Source organism: Tasmannia lanceolata, unplaced genomic scaffold (genome assembly GCF_043159265.1).
Source record: "Tasmannia lanceolata isolate RefF3 unplaced genomic scaffold, GAP_Taslan_0.1 ptg000024l, whole genome shotgun sequence".
NCBI classification, from domain to species: Eukaryota; Viridiplantae; Streptophyta; class Magnoliopsida; order Canellales; family Winteraceae; genus Tasmannia; species Tasmannia lanceolata.
Window position 1 is genome coordinate 8,579,474 of NW_027518701.1, and position 18,740 is coordinate 8,598,213.

General features: G+C 37.7%; 1 long non-coding RNA gene and 1 pseudogene across 1 annotated transcript; one reads left to right on the top strand and one right to left on the bottom strand.

Moving 5' to 3' along the window:
• Positions 1–6,726: 6,726 nt before the first annotated feature.
• On the bottom strand, positions 6,727–7,457 carry LOC143857168 (uncharacterized). Its single transcript, XR_013238495.1, has 3 exons — positions 7,319–7,457; positions 6,922–7,021; positions 6,727–6,804 (listed from the first exon to the last, which is right to left on the bottom strand). It is a non-coding gene; the product is annotated as an uncharacterized LOC143857168 (long non-coding RNA).
• A 5,519-nt stretch (positions 7,458–12,976) lies between these two features.
• LOC143856988 (uncharacterized) lies at positions 12,977–14,756 on the top strand (annotated as a pseudogene).
• The last annotated feature ends 3,984 nt before the right edge of the window (positions 14,757–18,740 follow it).

An 18,740-nucleotide genomic window follows, 5' to 3' on the forward strand; every position in this document is an offset into this window, starting at 1 on the left:
CTCTTCCCATCCAGTTCAATCGCTGAATGTTCAACCGCAGCCTGGACGCCCATTTATCTTTTCAAAGATTGGACACCAAATGCTCTCGTAGTAAGTGACTGGAATAAGGTGTAACACAGGATTATTTGGGGAGTACTCAATAAAAAAATGGCATACACTATACAACACAACAACGAATCTAACAGTGCATCAAGCTCAAAGATATGCAGAGTTTTGATTATAGAAACTTCAACAAAACCAAACAAAAATCACAATTGGTAGAAAAAATTCTTCTCATATATAAGAAAATAGCTAACAAAAAATTAAATTAGAAAACTCACCCTCCACTAAATGGTGATCCAAGATTTGTCATTGACTGTTGACGCAGCTCGGAAGATTTCATCACAAGTAAAAAGATTGCAAAACCGAGTCACCGCAGCCACAAAATGTTACAGTTTTTTTTTAACAAAAAGAGTTGGAAAAAATGTTTACTTTGGTTATTATAACATCAATTTCTCTCAATTACTGCAATGACTAATGTTTTTTGTTTTTTAAGGTATTAATATGGCTACTTTTGTTATTAAAACATCACTTTCTCTCAACGTGCTTTCCATTTGCCCTTCTTCATTCTTCACCCCCCTCTTCTTTGCAACAACAGAATCGGAGGCAATATTTCTTATTTATTCTTAAACAATCAGTAAGATTTATGAAAGAAAAGACAGTTACATAACTACCATACAAGTAAACCATCCTTGTCCCATCCTGCAATGATAGTGAAATCGTCTTCAACAATATATCTGATTTCTGAGCAGAAAAAAAAACCATGCCGGATTGCTGAAATACTAATCCCAAAATCATAAGTAAAAATCTTAATGGATAGCTACTTGGGTGGGATTACATCACATTCCACTAAATGCACATCACGTTGTCTTCGATTCCACATAGAGCAGGTTTTAGGCTTATTGCTAGGTGCTTAAATGACTTTTTAATTAAGTGAAAATTTTGAAAAATAAATCTTAAAAACAATTGTGAATAGTTCACAACATTCATTATACTTTGAAAATCTATGTAATTCTTCTTTGCAATTTTTTTTTTAAATTTTCCTATATTTCGAAACTAGGATTGACATATCACCTTATGCATAAAATGGATAATCCATCTGACCCACAGGGACAAGTGTTGAGTACAACTGTACAAGGTCTGAGAAGTGTAAGTGAATTTCAAAGCACGTATTGTTAATTACAGATCATCTAGCTATATAGTAATTCAATTTTGGTGAGAGGATCCAATCATGTCAAAATTTATTAACAATTTTATCATTTAATTAGTTCTGTGAATGTATATTATCTAAACAGCAAGCAAGCAAGAGTATCTCCAAGTTTCAACTTAAATTGGTCTGAAAACTTAAAGTGGTTCCAACAAGTTTCAATTAGTTTTGGAACTGTACACATTAATAATGCCTACTGCCTAAAAATACCATGATAATATATTTTACAAGATACTCAGTTGACCGAAAATGCTCAACCATCTGATAAAGCTACTAAAACATCCTGTCTAGTAATCATATTGACATGCAAATGGATAACATGACCACAAAAACTGCCCATGACTTTTTTGTTTGAATATTGTGCGAGAAAAGATTGTTACTAAAGCCAGATCATGACTATCCAGCAACGGTGGTTCTTTGTGTTGGCAAAAGCTTGTGCTTCCAAGGCTCGGCGTCATTGATGGGTGACTGATCAAACTTTGTGATCTTCATGGTATCTTACAAACTGCATGGAAAGCAAGAAATTATCAAATTCCTAAGAGAGGTATACTGTTGATTATCTAAACATATGATTTTTTTCTAACATAGAAAGAACACTTCATGACACATGTCTTTGTTGTTGGATTCAAATTTACAATCATTTAGACTATTAGTTTAGCAGCAAAAAATCTGCATTGGTATGGTGCAACTCGGGCCGGGTTGGATCGCCAAAAGAAATCCGCCGTGTCTAAATCGCATCTGTTAAATCTATTTCGAGCCGCTCGCGAGCTCGAGCTTGGTTCGAGCCCGAGCCAAGCTCTTTAGCTTAGCGAGCCGAGCTGGGCTAGACTGGGCTCGTCTCGTTTACAACCCTAGTTGGGATACCGTTTGCTCATAGGTGAGTGCTTCATTCGGAATCATTCCCAATCGTTCGACTATTCGGGATCAGCCATCACTCCGGAATGATCCCAACCATTGGATTAGGCCACTTGTGTTTGTTGAATGCCCAGCTGTCTATAGGCCATTTGATTGCTATGGACACAAAAGCCCATCTGTCCATTTGTATCCGGACAATGGAAAGGGAGATGATTATTTTACGCCCTTCAGGATTATGCCTCCCCCCCCCCCCCCCCCCCCGCCCCGCGGCCATACCCTGTGCGTTAAACGTGATTTGACATCAAAAATCGTTAAAGTCCGCCACAATTCAAGTTAAAAAAGGGGGGTGCAAAATCCTACAGAGGGTGAAAACATTATCTCCCCAATGGAAATTGAGAATTGAGCTTTCATGGAAAAAAATAGGGACTAAATTAAACTGAAATTTTATTTGTTTTCTTAGAAAAAATAGGGACAAAATTAAAATGAAATTTTGTTTGTTTTCATAGAAAAAATAGGGACTACAATATACTTGTAAGCATAAGAAGTCCGATCTATGTCCACCCACGTGACATTAGCATGTTCCAAACCCTTTCATTTGGTAGGCTCTATTGTTGAGATGACTGCACCGAAAATTCCCATGGATTTGATTATCCGAGCATCCAATCAACCGCTCTCAATGGACAATTATCCACTGGCCCTTGAAATGAAGGGTTCAGATCATTCAAATTATCAACATTTTCCCAAGATGTTGATACACTAGGCATCTCTCAAGTAGCCATATAATAAGCCATCCAGCTAGTTTTCCAATTTATATTTAATCATATCAAAAGACATAAAATGGAAAGCCAATTGAATCTTTAGGTATAGAAAAAATGAGTTCATGAAGTACATATTTTTATATACTAATTCATAGAAAACCAATTTCTTAATAATAACTTTATCTTATTGAAACTGAAATTTCTCCTCATTTTATTACTTTTTATCTTTCTTCTTTATTTTCTATTTGAGGTTTTTTATATTGTTTCTTCTTTAATAAAACATTCATCTAAAATCCATCGTAAAGAAAATTTGAATAAGAAAAAGCAGATTTCATCTCCATGAGAAGCAATGGCAAAGATCAAGAATCATTGAGGTTGATCGATTGCTACTTACAGGTCCAAATCAGACAATCCTATCCAACATGGTACTTGAGAACATAGAGAAGGGAACTTTACATATGAAACCTAATATATAAGATGTATTCTAATTAATCATTGAGAATTATGATTTAGTAAAAAAGTATATCTGTTTGAAAACTATTTCCAATAAGTCCCTGGATACTTATGTTAACAGATGGTAGAATCGAGTAACTATAAAAAAAAGAGCACTTTTGTTTAAAAAAAAAACATTTTTGAAATGGTAGGATACAATAAGTTTTGACCATAGTGAATTGTTACTGAAAAGTACTACTTTTCAAATGTCTGAAATTTCAAATCTACAACAAATCTACATGTAAGAATCTTAAAATTTGAAACTTTAGATTGGGATTCAATAGTCGGGTCTAGATCAAATTTAATCTTTTGTTAAGAGTTGAAGGCTTGAAGTCTAGGTGAGAGGGTTTTAAAGGTTAAGATTAGGACTTAGATTGAGGAATAGATACGGGAGGTTGTGGCTGATTATTAAGGTAGGCAATTTATCTTGCTTAAGCGCGAGTAAGTTTTCAAACTACTAACCTGTTATGGCGAGCTTAGCGCCACTAGATTGTTGTGGCAGTAGAGAATTGTGTTGCCTGTTGCTGTGAATTTAGCCTTAGAGTCAAGTGGCGAGTTTAACTTGTCCGGCGAGTTGTGCAACTATGAGGAGGCTTCTTTTGGCTGTCTTTAGTACATTCCAAGTTCGATTACACTGCTCAATATGCGTTCCAAAATACCAACTTGGCGGGACTGATATCCAGTAACAGGGATGTCTGTCAGCTGCTTAACAAGTCTGTTAATACGTTCTTGAATGACAGTTCAATCAAAATAATATTCCTTATAGAATTTAAACTAAACCAAATGATGGGAATAAGGCAAATGGGGCAGATCTCCGTAATATTTAAACTATAATGTTTTCATATAACAAGAGGCTTAACAAGTCTGTTAATACGTTCTTGAATGACAGTTCAATCACAAAAAAAAAATTCCTTAAAGAATTTAAACTATACCAAATGATGGGAATAAGACAAATGGGGCAGATCTCTGTAATATTAAACTATAATGTTGTCATATAACAAGAGACATTAAATGGAGATTTGGTATGATTCTTGATAGAAGATAAGTCAGTGAAAAAAATAAATATATAAAGATGTGTATGTGCAAGTACAGTTACAATATATCAAATAGGAGTTGAATGGCCCAAATATAATTGGATTAGAGAAGTAGTTCTACCTATAATATGGAGATAAAACAATCCAAAAGGAATAGAAGTCACAGAGTATAGATAGAATCCAATAATGCAAATAGATAAGAACCGATTTCTTAACTATCACAAGTTTGAAGCTAGTATTGACAGCAGAGGTCTGCAATTGAGGCAATAAGTCTGATTTTAGTGGTGCAAAGTAACAAGAGTCGTGTAAATAATTGGGTCCGTGACAAGGTCTCTGTGAGAAACGAAATAATGATAATAATTTTTATAGGCTTATATTGAGGAAGTATATATGATGTAAATAGAAAGACTCAAGGTACTGTAAAAGAAACGACTGCTTACAACCCTCAGCCTAATATGCGATAAATGAAAACATAGCTTCAAATGCACACTAGGTCATTTAAAGAGATATTTTCTATCAGTTGCTCACATGAAATAAACAAATCTTAGCAAGTGTTATCCTAGTCTATGAAGATTAAAGAGGAATCTCAGTAGAAGGTATTTAATTGATATGGTTTATAAAATTACAACCCAAGATAAAGTCAGAATATAGATGAGTTTAAGCTCTTTAATGACCCTTGTTTAAGAGCGAACTAGAAGCTTGCAGATCTAAGAACTCTGTAGGATAGTAAAAAAACAAATCAGAAAACATGCACATAAGAACAGATTGGAATAGTAAGCATGAGAATAATAAAGTTTAGGCGTTCCCTTCGCAAAAAAAGGCGGTGTTTGAGGGGATGTTTGAAGACTTTGGAGAAAAAGCCCAAGCCATTGCCCCGGTATAAATGATGGAAAACATTGAAATAAAAGAAAATTTGAAAATTTTGTGAAAGGTGTAGATAATGAAGAAAGAGAGAGGGAGAGAGCTTAGAAGATTGTAGAGGCTTTTGCGAGCATAGAAGCTTGTAGAGGCTTTTTCCTTTGTGAATTTTCGTGATTTAGAGGGTTGGGAGATGGGTTATTTATAGTTGAATGGGAAAAACTACCCTTTTTTAGCGTAACAATCAAAGATAAGCAACGATTAGATTTGGGTATGATTTAAAATCAAAATGGTATGGGAATAAGGTCAAATCGTGATATTTTGGTTGTAAATGCAGATTTGGCCGGATTTATCATTTTTGGGAAGAAAACATTGACTTTTTCTATTTGAAATCAAATTTGTGTTGGAAGTTTGAGGCTAGGTGATTGAGGCTACACGATTTGGGGTAAGATTTGTGAGGAATACGATGAAATTTGGTGTAATTTTGGCAAAAATGGGTAAAATACATTTGGAATGAGAAAAGTCTCGAATTTAGAGCTTTATGGCATGCAAGTGTAAATTTGAATGGTTTTGGATGTTTTTCTAAACTTAAAACAAGAGGGGTATGGCCTATAAATACTTGGAAAACTAAGGGCATTTTTGTTTTGTTTGGTTTTGAAAAACACGTGCTTGTAGTTACCACAGTCAATGTAAAATAATGTACAACGCAATGTAAGTCCAAAGATTGAGAGCATGCTCCATTTCCATTTCATCAAATAGTAAATATTATTAGCTCCTATTACTACAAAAAAAAAAAAAAAAAAAAACCCATAAGTTCCTATTACTAAGAATGAATCTACCACTTAAGCATAAATAGTGCTAATATTAACTTAAACCATCATTGTTGGTTCCCTGATTCATGATTCGTAATCAAACACAATCTGAGGAAGTTCTAAGTATCAGCTAAAAGTCAATTAAAAGTATTTATATTTGTCATATTTGTTTGTGTTTGCTACATATATGATCCTTTTACCAGTTTGCTCTATGAGGCCGCTCCCTCCTACAAAGCTTCTACACAATGCTCAGGCATTTTCAGTCAGTCAACGAACTTTGCAAATGCTCAATTATTGTATGGTTAAAAAGCAAAGCCCTTTTGTGAAGTGGGAATTTGTTAAGGGGCTCTACAACTCCTCACTTAAGGAGATAAGTTTTTGCCCAAAAATTGACATGTCTCCAAAGACAATCCAAGCTTCAATTCACATTTTTACAATTACTAAAGCGGAAAAAAAACCTACAGGTGTAGCTCCTTAACTTTTACAAAAATGTCTCTGCTACTTGCTTCTAATAGATTTCCTTCTTTTGTAGGTAAATAGGGATTAAACACGTCACATGAATGCTCTGAACGATGTCCTAAACATTAGGTAGTGAGGCTTGAAACCCACTATCTTAAAGTTCCAACATCAAGGTAAATAGTATGTGGTCACAGTCAAACCAACATACTTACCGGTCACACCTATTTTGGTGCAGCATAGCCATATGTTCCACAACCTAGTAGAAAAATGTGTTTTGTCACCTTGTGGCCCTGCTTTTGCCATCCACCATCCAAAAGCTTTGCATTATACTCTTATAGAAGGAAGCTTCAATGAAAACAGAAAAGAATGAATCCCTAATGATTCAATAAGAAGATTTTGACATGTACCATTGGATGTCTTGGAGTCCCTATAAATGACTGGTTCAGCACTTCTATGGAGAAAAGCTAATCCTTTAGCTGCACCAAGCTACCAAGTGCAATCCTTATCCTGCTGAATCAATTGTCCAAAATCTCTTAATATTTTCATAGTAAAATTGTCCAAAATCTTTTCCTTTTTAAAGTTCTTTCACTCTGTTTCCATAGATTTTTACTTAAAATAGCTATTAGTGTTGCCTGATGAAAGTGACTTAATGAGGACACATGGATCCTTAAATTTTCATAAAGGCATTGATAGATGGATCCTGAAAAAATTAAAAAATAAAAGATGGTGCTAAGCTGACCCCAACTAGTTTGGGACAAAGGCTTAGTTGAGTTGAGTTGAGTTGCTAAGCTTGGTCAGGCTTACCGAACCCCAATAACAGAACCTTTCAATGCATGAAATTCTTTGTTGTTCACTGATACAGTGCTACCTCCATCCATTACAATTCTCAAAATGGTGGCTTCTTGCAGACTGTTAAATAAACAACACTGGAATTAGAAAGTGGATGATTATATGAAGCACGTCGAACTGCAAAAAGATATTTAATAAAGGGCAATGATATTTTCACTCCCCCTGCAGTACGCATACACTCCCCTTTTAATGTAAATTGAAGTAAAAAAGCGTTAAAGTTGCCCACTGTTCACGTTATAAGGGAGGCGAATGCGTACTGCAGGGGGAGTGAAAATTCCATCGCTCTTAATAAATCTAGCCCAAATATCAAATGACATTTTCCCCTATGCACAAACGATCAGCGTCGTTAGGAACCTAGATAAAAAGAAATCAGATTTCAAATACAGATCATATATCCTAGGAAAATAATTAAAAGTTTGAGATAAAGAGAGAAGAAACGAATACCTGGAGAAAGTATCTTGTGCTATATATCTGACAAATCTCAAAACCCGCCTCTTGACAATCATCCATGATGGAAACCTTCTATCAGGCACTCAAATCAAATTGATACGATGTCATGGACGGCTGGAGAGAGAGGGGAGGGGGATGGAGAGTGGGAGCGAAATAAGGAAAAGGAATTTTTCTTATAACAGTTGAGGCAAAAAAATATGGTAATAGAGAGGCGGTGAGAGATCATGAATCAATATTCATGAATAGAAAACCAAATCCTTTTCGTTTAGGAGGCAATAAATCAGCAATAAAACGTAATAGAGAAGTAGTGGGAGATTACAGAATCCCGATATTGTAGGCGTATTCTGGTGAGGATTCTATCTTTAGAATTTGCAGTGCCTTTTGTATAGCAAACACGTAAGAGAGAGAGAGAGAGAGAGAGAGAGAGAGAGAGAGAGAGAGAGAGCAATAACAGGAAACAATCTGATTTTTTTGTGTTTCATGGAGGATAGCTTAATAGGAAGCAATCCGATTTTTACACATTTTGTTAATAGAAAAGGATGGGGTTCTCAAGAAGTAAATGGAAAACAGGATACAGAGGGATTGCCATGTGGCTCACTCATAGAAAGCAGGATTCTGTTTTACTTATATATTATTAGATAACCCCCTTCTCCATTCTCTCATTTGTTCGTTTTGTGGCCGCATTTCTTATTCTTGTGACTATGCATATGGCTTTTAGGGTTTTGTCGCCGCATTTTTTTAGGGTTTTGTTGCCGCATTTTTTTAGGTTTTTTTACCCGCATTTTTTAGGGTTTTTTCGCCACATTTTTTAATGGTTTTAGGTTTTTGTCGCTGCATTTTTTAGGGTTTTCAGGGTTGTATAGATTGAGATCCGTTTTTGTAGAGATTGAGATTCCCCTCCCCTTTTTTTATTGATTTTGCTAGTTAGATTCTAGTGATGGAAGTGATGATCCTTTACCCACCTGATCGACTCCGATCATAGGGTTCTTTTTTTTTTGAAAAGGTCCGATCATAGGGTTCTTAATTTATTATATTCTACAAATAATTGCTATATTTGTAGAGTTCACATAGATATTGCTATCCTTATATTTAGATGATTAAGAATTTCATATGAGATCTCTATCACAGTAAAATGTATCAGTTTGTCTAGAAAAATTAATAGGTCCACCTGCAATTCCAGTGTACCTTTTCCATGTAAGAGGAATTGATGGCTTTTCTTTCTTCTTTTTTTCTTTGAATGGTAAATTGGTAGCTTTTATGTAGACAGAGTAATTGAATTATTGGATAAAAGTGGGTAAAATATTATGTAGAATGCACAGCGTTTTAAGGTTGGGGTAATTCATAATTATTGCATCTTATGAGAAGAAATAACTAGTTATGTTCCTAGTCTTCAGAGAAGTTTCATGATGTATATTAAAAATTTGAGTCGTCTTGAAATTGGTCTTTCGGTTTTTTATATGGACTCCACTGAGTTTGTTATAGACTTAGCAATATTTTATTTAATATATCAGAAATTGGATTCAGTACTTGGAGCTCAGAGAAACCAAGTTAACTTGGTTGATCTAAGAGTTTGTCAGCGAGTTATTGTACATTGATATAGATAATTTTTCATATAGTGATTCAAATTACAAATTTTATTGTTTCATTTTACGAGTGAGCATTATAAAGTGCTTACTGATCATGAACCTTGTAATTCTTGCCAACCAATATTTAACATATTTCTTAGAGTGTTATTTATAGGTTTTTCTTATTTTTCTCTGTAGTTCTTTTTATATTGTTTCCAGTGGCCTCTACTCAAGGCATGTTGGTAAATAGGTTTTCCCTTTTGCTGCTTTACTTCTATGTTATTTCTCACGTCCTGAACCATATTCATACGTTGGTGCCCGTAACAACTGCCACAATGTTCACAGAGTTACCCCTACGAACACGCAAGGCTCAACTTCCACCAATTTACTCATAGTAGAATAACTTTAAAAGGGTAAACCTTTCAAAGCATTTAGTAACTAGTGCGGAAGCTAAATTTACTTAATTAAAGTAATATAGCATCTCCAATACAAAAGTCATAATAAGTCTTCTAAATACATCAACATCAAATCACCTCACCACACTAAATATTGAATTATAGAATAAAAGATTGAAGTAAAATCTCTCGATCAACGATGCGACAAATCTCCATAGTTCAACGGATCTACAAGTGATCCTCGGGGTTTGAAAATGGTAATCAACGTAATGAACACAGCGGGCCAGTAAATAAACCAAAACCAACCAGCTAATACGCAGTCACACACATATATATATATAATACGATGCATTATTTGAATTCTGACTTACGCAAATAGTGTAAATGACATGCTTTTCTTGTTTCAAATAAACAATATTTCAAAGAATTTTTTTTTGGAAAGTTACATGTGAATCAAAGTAGATTATGAAGTTTTCAAATTCATAACTTGTTTAAAATCATTATTGTTAATGGTCTACATGGTGTAGAGGAAGATGAAGTTCATGAGTAAGGGAGAGAAAGATAACAAGACGAAGAGATAGAGACAAGAAAGAGAAAGTAGTAAGAATCAGTCTCACTCACCCCTCACACCACTAAAATATATATATATATATATATATATATATATATATATATATATTAACATGAAAAGACTGAAATACCCTTATAGAAGGATATACGTCTAACACTCCCCCTCAAGCTGGAATGTATATATTATACATTCCTAGCTTGTTACAAGCATCCTAGGAAAACAACGTAATACACGGTCTACCTACCTCAATTTGCACTCCCGTCATTATGATTCTGATGGCTCTAGGAAGATTTCCAAAGTCTTGAATCCCTCCCTTCTTCTCCCTTGATTGAACAAGATCATCCTCCAAACAGTCTTTCCTCTCCCTCAAAATCTCTCTCTCTCTACCTCTCAATCTCTCTCTCAACAAGCAAAGGTAAGGAGTATGGGGTGGTCGACTTCTTTAAATAGGGATGAAGGAGTAGTCGTGTGACCCTCCCTCTCCGCTTATTGCAAAACACAAGTCCCCTCTTAAATCACACGTTTTCTCTACTCAAACATATGCCCCATGCTCTTCTTCAATATTGGTGGATCTATTTCATGAAATTATTCTTATTCTTGATGAATTAAGAGGTTGGGACCTACACACACCCACGATTTTCACAAGGCTCCCAACTCATTCAAGAAGATAAGCATCTATGGTGGTTTTCTATAGTTAATGGCTTTATATACGGAAAACCATTCCTTTTCCAATATGGAATTTAATTTTCCCTCACACCGTGTGTAGACACCCCATTTTGACCGTGCCCTAAACCTCCCGTTTTTTGTGAAAAACCCCATCAAATCAATGAGGTAGGGCCCCAAACTCCACCCCAGGCTAGCTTAGGATCTCACCAAGGTCCCTGCAAAATTTCGTCGAAATCTGAGCGCGTTTGCCTAGCGAGGGAGCTGCGGTAGTGTCGTGGTGCAAGTTCAGAGGGGGTGTGAAATATCCCATACAGGAGTGTTAATATCAACCCTATATGTAGCATAGATTAGAGCAAAATGTTGTATTCATTGTTACCCCAAGGCAGCCCTTGTTGGATAAAGAGTAATCATAATTTCACAGAGAGGGAAGTGAATCAGGGATTAAGGTGGCTGCCCATAACAAAAGAAAAGAAAAGGCAATTTCATTTTACCCTTGTTGTTCAATGGACTACCCCTAGCAATAGAAAAAAGAATGGCAAAATATACATCAAGGTGCCTGTCCAATGAGGGGGGTTTGTAAATATGTCATTTCTATATAAATTACTTGTTAGACCTCTCAAAGAGGGGGGTGCTTTATCGAAAGTGGGCTGTCTCTGGAAGCATAAGGGGGCTGATATGTATCATTTTCTATATATAGAAAAGAGAAGGTTCGAGAGGAGTGCAGCTACCAAGTCAAAGGGGTGCTAACATTAGCCCACCTTCATTCTATAAAAGGGAGATCGGTTAAGTCTTTTAAGAAGAGGGTGAAACATTGAGCACGGAAGTGGCGATATCAATCTCATGTGCAAGTCACTAAGGTGAGTATAATTACAAATCAAGTGGGGGGTGTACGTTTACTAAGGCGAGGGGGTGTCAAAATTAACACACCCTCATCTATATACCATCGAATTAAGGTCTGTTGGTAGGGGATTTTTTAGAAAACAGAGGGGGAGGGGTGTGAGTGAAAACGAGAGTAGAGAGAGAAGGGGGGTGCAATGAGGGGGGTGCCATTATCAAAATCAGGGTGTGCTGAAATCAGCACAATCCTCACCTATAAATTGCTCAACCGAGCAAGGACTAAGGGAAGGGGATCTCATTTTAAAAAAAAAACAGAGGGGAGAGAGAGATAGAAAAAATCCTAAAAATCCTTCCCTCAATTCATCTTCTCTGATCGCATCTCTGCCGGATTCCGGCTAGTATTTTCCCTCCGGTTAGCCGTCTTTTACCGAGTTTCCATTAAAAGCTGATCAGAGCTTTTGCAGAGAGAGAGCGGGAAAGAGAGATCCCAAACCCTTTTTCGCTTTCACCATTCTTTCTGGTCGTGCTCCGATCAGACTCCGGCTACACATCCTAGCAGAGATACAGAGAGAGGAAGAGAAAGCAAGAGAGAAAGTGCCGATCATCTCATCTTCTCCGGTGAGCTACTTTTTTCCGATCAAAAGTTTCGGCCGTTCATCTCCTCCGGCAAGAACAAGCTATGAGCGGCTCATCCACCGGAGCTCAGATTCCGATGTTTCAATTTTCTCGAAGAAAAGTGCAGATGCGTGCGATTATGATCTTGCAAATTACTTTCTCTCCCCGATTTTCTGATCCATGATATGTGATTCTGCTGTTTTTCCCTCATCGATCAATCTATGATGTCTGATTCGTGTGTTTCTAAAGATCCTTGATCTATCATGTCTGATTCGTGTTTTTCTGATCCGTGATCTGTGATTCTTCTGTTTTTTCTGATCGATCGATCCATGATGTCTGATTCGGCCGATCGATCGAGCCTTTATGCGTCTATTTCTAAAGAAACTACAGTCCTCGCTGAGATCAGCTCTGGCGATCGTGATCTTGAAACCCTAGTTTTGAAATGCATTGAGAAGGATTTGGGAAATCTCAAAGTTTTCAGTTCCTGGAGCGCGTGAAGGACGCCTTCACAAACATGTTGAAGAACCGATTTATAGACAGTTCTGATAATTTTACATCTCTCTGTTTCCACGAAGAATTCGGTCCGACTTTCCGCCTCTTAATGCAATTGCAACCTGGAGAAACCTCGCAACATGTTCTTAAGGTTGATCGGATGGCTGATCCTTCAAGGATTGATCAAAATGGTGATAGAACAATTAGAGGTTCTCAAGCTGGTGATTTGGATGCTATTACAGGAAAGAAAGCTGTATCTACTGAAGTGCCATTGCTTGGGAGACCTAACAAGTATGAGAAGAAAACGAGATCATTGAATTATGGGGAGAAAGGGGAAGTAGGAGTTATACTGATGAAGAACCAATCCCGCTGCCTTACTAGCTTTATGCTAGTATTGGGCAACTGATGGAGTGGGATCCAAGGATATGGTTGTACTTCCGTACAAGGATGGCCTGCTATTATTTAGTAGGTATTTGCAACAGTTGGTCATGGAGTCACTTGGGAAAGAATTTGACTTGGATGGAAACCGGGTTAATCAAGGACTTACTGTCTACGGAAATAAAGGGAGCACAGATCAACATTGCATACATTCAACAGCTGAGGGAGGGGGTGCACTTTTTTTTTTGTTACCTTCATTGAAGTATTACGTGATAGGCTCCCTGGTCATGATTGGGAGCTTGAACCGGGTGTTACATGTGGTGACTACCTGTTTGGAATGCTACAGGGAACAAGGTCTGCTCTTTATGGAAACGATCGTGAATCAATTACAGTGACAGTCCAAGAAGTGACTCCTAGATCAGTTGGAGGACTAGTAGCAATGTACGAAAGAACTGTTGGGATCTATGCATCACTGGTTAATATCAATGCTTACCATCAGCCCGGTGTTGAAGCTGGAATTGCCATGCTAAATTATAGAGCAGATCTGGACTTAAGTGGAAATGTTAGAGAAGCAATTTCACTATCTAGAAATGCGCCTCCTGGACCTCCACCACTGTGTTCGATATGTCAGCACAAAGCACCTGTGTTTGGAAAACCCCCAAGGTGGTTTAGCTATGCTGAGCTGGAACTTGCTACTGGTGGGTTTTCGCAAGCAAATTTCTTGGCTGAAGGTGGGTTTGGATCTGTGCACAGAGGGGTCTTGCCAGATGGCCAGGCAGTTTCTGTAAAGCAACACAAACTGGAGAAGGTTGCTGGTTTATGAATATATCTGCAATGGATCTCTGGATTCTCATCTTTATGGACGCAATCATCATCCATTGTCATGGTCTGCACGTCAAAAAAAAAAATTGCATTAGGAGCAGCTCGAGGTTTGCGATGTCTCCATGAAGAATGTAGAGTGAGCTGCATTGTCCACCGTGATATGAGGCCAAACAATATTCTCATCACCCATGATTTCGAACCACTGGTTGGAGATTTTGGCCTGGCAAGGTGGCAACCAGATGGAGACCTGGGTGTGGATACTCGAGTTATAGGAACCTTTGGGTACTTGGCACCAGAATACGCTCAAAGCGGCCAAGTTACCGAAAAAGCTGATGTGTATTCCTTTGGAGTGGTACTTGTGGAGCTCGTGACAGGGAGCTTTAGCTGTTGCTCTGATCATTTGCGGCGATCACAGTTCGTTGGTTGCGTCCCAGAAATTCGTTTTATAGGTAAAAAACAGAAAACCTTGCCAATATCTGTCAACAACCAAGGTATGTCTATCTTCCTTTTATCTTACTTTATTTGAGGATGCCATGCAATTATATAGCTTAAGCCAGTTTGGAATGTTTAGTCTGTTCTTGCTATGATCAGTTGCATTCTAACAAAAGAAGACACTGGCATTAGCCTTCCCATGTTTTGTAACTACATTGAATCACCTTGTTGGGTGGATTGCTATATACTTTAAGACATGGGAGCACTAATGTTAGTTGCCTAAAAATGATAACAAAAAAATGCCTCCTTTTGAATACTTCTGTTATTTCTTAGGGAAATGATATTAGGCCAGCAATGCTTTCCTAATTGTGCAGTTCTATTCAATATTCCTCTTCTATTGATTTTGAACCTAGTAGTACCCTCTTTCTTTAGATAGAGATTTCTTAGATTTTTAGACACCCTCAGATGTTAGTTTCCCATTCATTGCCGAGGGCGATGAAGGCGTTAGCCCAAGCCCATCATTGGAGGGACTTACCCGGTCGTAGTAGTACCCTCTCCCCTCTCTCTCTTTGTGTATAGGCTTTCTTAGTCTTTTTAGATATAATTGAACCTTTGTCCCTTTCTCATTGTGAAAGGGCGATGAAGGTGATAGCCCAAGCCCATCTTAAAGGGGAGAATTACTAAGTCTCAGTAATACCCTCTCCCTTCTCTTTCTTTCTATAGAGACTTCTTAGCCCTTTTCTTGTAGGGCGATGAAGGTGATAGCCCAAGCCCATCCTAGGAGACTTGCCCAGTCTTGCTAGCATTTTTCTCTATCTCATCTCTGTGCCTAGGAGACTTGCCTAGTCTCGTTAGCAATTTTCTCTATCCTACCTCTGTGTCTAAGAGACTTACCCAGTCTCATTCTCTTACTAAACCTCCTCTTTGTGCGTCGTTTGGTTTTGGGAGAACACCCTACTCGGCTTGGCAGCATACCCCTACCCTTATGGGTATTGGGTTGCACATTTGTTGCACCCTAGGGCTAAGTAGCTGTCCGGCCCGGCTGGGTGTTTTACCTTTACCAAATATGCACAAGGTCTCTTTTTCCTTATTACTTGTGAGCTGTATCTTAGTTTGATAGTCCACTAGTATAGGAATCCGTCCTTAGTCTAGAGAGTCAGTCCTCTTGTTCAGGAATCAAATTCTATCATCATAGGGGTTAGGATTTTATCCAACCTTTCATCAGATCATGTTCTTCTATCCGCTCTTGCAAGGTATAGGATGCTGTCCAACCCTTGCAGAGTCGTGTTTCCGTCTTTTTCCCCCGCAAAGCATAGGATGTTGTCCAACCTTTGCGGGATTTCAGGAGTCTGTCCTCCTCTTATGATGATAGGATTCAGTCCTCTCGTGTCAAAAACATAAAAAACATCTAAAAAACCAAAAATCTCAAAAATCTTGAGTCATTAGAAGAGTAGTTAGGAATTCTATTCCGAACTACGTTGGCTTGATCCCTTTCAACAGGGTACGTAGTGCAGCTTGGGATCCATATCCCAAGTCCAGCCAAACTTTCAAAAATAAACATTTCAAATATTCAAAAAAATACAAAAAATATTGAAAACTTTTTTCAAAAAGATCTTTCTCCTAGAGTTAGGAGTCTGTCTTAGCTGTTTGGGGTATTTTAGAGTTAGGAGTCTGTCCTGATTTGTTGATATAGTGTGTCCAGTTGTGTGAGTGTCCCTAGAGTTAGGAGGCCTCAAGTTGATCGGTTAATATATAGTCGAACCGATGGCTAGACTAGGAAGCATATAGTCAGCCCATAGTTTTCTTTAGGATGCACAGCCTAGTTATACATAGGATGTAGGGCCCACCTGCATTAGCTTAAGGCTAATCAACTTGCATTAGTTAGGGCATATAGAAAGTCCTAAAAATTACAACTCACATGAACTTAAGCAATTGTACAAAAAAGCTTTAAAAATCAGTCGAGTCTAGTGAAATTGAGTCTAGGATAGCGGTTCTAGATGGTTAAGCATAGTAGTTTAGAATAGGACATCGAACTACGTTGACTCTGATTCTTCCCGAGGCCGGGATACGTAGAGCAGCTGGGATGGACGGCCATCTTGGTCCGAGTCAGGTTGCATTAGAGTTAGGACTCATTTTGTCCAGTCATGTATAGAATTGAAGTGTGTGTTTTGCTGTGTTTTCTTACTTTCATGTACAGATCTTATACCTTTAGCTGTAGCATGCATGTGTTTGCACACCAGAACTCAGAAACCAATTAGGTATGACACTCATAACCTAGTTATTCTTAGGCGACACTTATTTCATTTCTTTTAGGTGTGCTTATTATTCATCTCCGAGACATGCATGATTAGATAGACGTCTTCTCGGAGATATTCGTTCCCATTTCATATGACTTTCGCCCAAAACTCTTCAAAATTATTAAATAAATGGCATAAGAGACCAGGTGTTTGCACTTGGGCGGATGAGGTGCTCTTTCGACCTTCCGAATTCGTAACCAGGCACGAACCCTCTTTTTATAATCTCTGGTTATCCGTTGCAACAGAGCATAGTATGGGATCCTTGGCCCACTTCCTTGGATGGCGACTCTTCTTTGTTTAAGGTACGCCTCGAATCTGGGCTAGTCCCCGAATCGAGAGGTATCTCACCTTTTATATCGCCACTCATGCTGTGAGAGACACTTCTTTCGAGAGTTCCTTGGTAGAGCTCTCCATTCACATGGATGATCCAGTGAGACTGTTCGCGCGTGGGGCCCGTCGCGCACCGCCTCTCTCTCGGATCGGGGTCCACACCGTGCCAAAGTAGCATCAAGGCTTGGACGTTTCCATGCTTTGAGACTCCATTAAAGAGGAAAACCCTCCCTTTAATGGCTAATTAAGGTTCATCTTTCTAAATTCCCCTCTCTCTAATATTAATTGGTCAGTCTCTCTTCTTATTAGCTGCAACTCAAGGAACAGACGCCCAACGTAGGCTAGCAATCTTGAAAATTTGTATCCAAATTCAATTTACATATAAAGCCATTTTTATGACAGCACTCCCATATAAGCATCTAAAAACTTATGCCCATCTTTTGATAGACAACCCAAAAATTTCCCAACTTGGGGCTGGGTATTATATTATTTATTTCCTCGATTTGCACTGCATGTGGTGAGCCGACATTGGTTTACCAATGTTGGTTTAGTAGCGACCTGAAATTGATATAAAGTGTCTTTGTCCTCATTTCGTAATATGTGTATCTTCCTTTCCTCAGCAGATTTTTCTTTTAAATTCTTTGGCTATTTGCTAGTGATTTGAATAGAAGATAATTGAAGAAAGAAAAAATGAGAAAAAAACGGAATGAATTTCTGAAAAGTCTGAAGTGGTGGATGTTGTAGGGAATTTTGTAATTCTCTCACCGTTGCCTTATGTCTTCAGAGGAGGCTTAAATTTGAGTGACTTGTGCTTGAGGTTAAAAGTTGTGAAAGAAACAAGAGGCATGAAACGATTAGCATGAGGGGGGGAGGGATATTCTCTTTATATGTAGTATATATGTCTTGATCCTTTTTGGGTGTTCTATAAGTGTACAATAAAAAAAACATGTTATTAAGAGACTGCATTTATGTTCTATTTTACTATAACCTTATTAATTTTTGAAGAATTAGGAAGATTTTTTCTGTTTCTTTTATTGTGTTTTATGCAAACGCAAATCCTTCAAGGAGCTACCTCAAGCCAAACAAAGTGTTTTGGAGCCATTCAAGAGGATACCTCGACAGAGTATAAATCTTGGGTGTTGTGTGTGTGTGTGTTAGAGAGAGAGAGAGAGAGAGAGAGAGAGAGAGAGAGTGAGAGTGGTATGTGAAAAAACAGGTTTGAAAGTGTAATCTCAAAAGAAGGTAAGAATTACTATCTCTACTGCAAGCAAATTATCCCCACTATTTTAATTAAACAAATTACTGTTACAAATTAAAGAAAGACCTGATAGCTCCAGGGCTTGGATTTATCATGGAAGAGACTCAAGAGAGGACCATGAGAAAAAGGAAATTAATAAAAAAGGAAAAGATCACCAGGAAGAATCCTTGTTGGATTATGCCTTGGCACAACTTCAGCAAAAAACCAGGATTATGCCTGTGCACATCTTCAGCAAAAAAAAAATGTTTTGAGATCTGGCAGAGAAAATC